The sequence below is a fragment of the Garra rufa genome, chromosome 16 (assembly GCF_049309525.1).
Source record: "Garra rufa chromosome 16, GarRuf1.0, whole genome shotgun sequence".
NCBI lineage: Eukaryota > Metazoa > Chordata > Actinopteri > Cypriniformes > Cyprinidae > Garra > Garra rufa.
The window spans coordinates 16,940,314-16,942,630 of NC_133376.1; positions in this window are offsets into that span (position 1 = coordinate 16,940,314).

The following is a 2,317-nucleotide window of genomic DNA, read 5'->3' on the forward strand; positions in this document are numbered from 1 at the left end:
CTCAAGAAAAAGTGCCCCCAGGTACGTTTTTGTCATGAGACCACTTAGTAAAAAAACGGTGCATGTTTGTGATGGTGATTTTAGTTATATTGTTCCGCCATTAGATGGTGACAACAGACTGTTTTTATGAGTCAGCAGTAAAGACTTTTATACTGAAAATGGCATAACGCTATAAACACTATTATTTTTAGTTTCAACAACAGTTTGATGCACTAAACAAATGCAGTGAGCAGCAAAGTCACCCTTAATAGATGAAAGGATATTAACATTACGACAAAGATAATGCTTTACTCAGCAGATATTCAAACTAATGTTTATTTTGAATACGAGACCGATCTGAAGAATGAATGCTGTATCGGATGAGCTTTTCATAAAGTACTACAATAAGCACTCAATGAAGCAACTCAATGTTCCTTCATTGCTAGTTGTAAAGTGACGTTTTCAAATTAGTAACAAAAGCCTGGTCTCAGCTGTTTAACTGTCAACTTTAGATAATCACAATTACGTAGGTAATCACAGCGTGCCGATATACAGCCATATCTCGCGTCTATGAGTGTGATATTGTGTTTATACAACAGTTTGATGGCACGAGTGTGTAAATACATATCTCATGTCTAGCTACTCATGAGATATTGCATATATATACAGTCGAGCCTGAAATTTATATACCCCTGGCAAATTCTGACTTAAAGTTACTTTTATTCAACCAGCAAGGCAATTCTGCATTCTGTATGCTACTTTAATTTAAATTTAGAAACAGAACTGTAATTTTAAATGCACTTTTTAATTCTGAATGGAGCACAACTCACGCAAACAGACTATGTTTTAAGAAACTCCCTAGCAATCATGATGCTTGTGAGGCTCTGTGGATTTGCTAATTGCCAGCATATGCTCTTTTCCTTCTGTTAGTGGTTGTAGACACTGCGCAGCACTCGTTCTGTTCTCTATGATGAGTTTATCAACCACATTCAACCACCATGCAACTCCAAAGAACTGCTAATGAAGAACACATGTGGCTAGTGTAGCATTACCAGCCTCTGGTAGACCACAGGCTAATCAAGTTAGCCGCTAATGCTAAAAGAGGGGAGTTTTAATGAATAGTGTGCATTATGGAGGTCAACTGGACACGATCAAATGTAGCTTTGACCCTGTCAGTGAGCGAAAACAAACTGCATTGATACAGAAGGACGCTAATGGAGGAGTAGACTCGGATAAAGCACAGTGTGACTGAAAACTAGAGCAAGGCTCCCGTCGTGAAAGAGGAAAGCCAAAGGCGATGATGTCACTCCCTAAAAACAATGCCTCATTCAAGCAGACTGGGGGGCAGGAAGCTGCTAGTCATTTAAACTGAGGAGGAAAAAAACGACAACATCTGCTGCTGCGTCCAGTCCAGATGGATGCAGAGAGAGGGAGGGAGAGAGAAGGCAGCAATATTAGACCTACATTGGCTCCCAGAGGTGGAAATCTTTCCACTTGGATACTGGCTCAGATTTGTGCAATATAAAGAAGTTTCCAGTCAGCTAGGTGGCAATGTGATACTCTCTTCAAAACAGACTCAACAGGCTACCCTCCTAAATGGTCTCATTTCCAACCAAGGCTCATTAGAAAACGTGCCCATGGAGACATTTCTGCAAACTACACTTTCAAAATGAACTGTCCAGTAAGTGGCGCTAAAAGCACTTTCAGTTTTATCCAAAACAGATGAATTCTGGCAGTGTTTGTTATTGAATGTATCAGCTCTAAAAGGTTAATGCTCTATCTAATCAATAATCTGCCCTGTAATAATGATTTGTATGAAATTATTTGTGTGAAACCCAGGCCAAAACATGCCCATGGAGAGATAATTATTGCGATGCTTCTTAACGTTTTGCAACACGTTCAAAGTTAAATGTCCAGTGAGTGGCGCTAAAAGCACTTTGAGTTTTATCCAAAACAGATTAATTTGTTTGTTTGTTTGTTGTTAAATATATCACAGAAATTTCCTGTGAGTGGCTCTAAAAGGTTAATACTCAATCGTGCTTGAAAACACTAAATCCGACTTTGGATTGTGTTAACAAAAGCAAATGTGAGATAAAAATGCATTTGTTGCAACCACGCTATTTTGCTTACTTCTACAAGTGGCTATTGTTTCACAAGACTCTTTTCTAAAAACTCTGCATCACAAGTGCAGCGCTGTACCGGGTGAGCTTCCAAGCAAGTGTACTACATCAGAAAAGCCATACATTTAGAGATAGTTACGTAATGCAAATGTCAGAATTTTTTAATTTACAAATAATGCACTATGGTAAAAGTGTTTTGAGGTCATAACAGAATATTG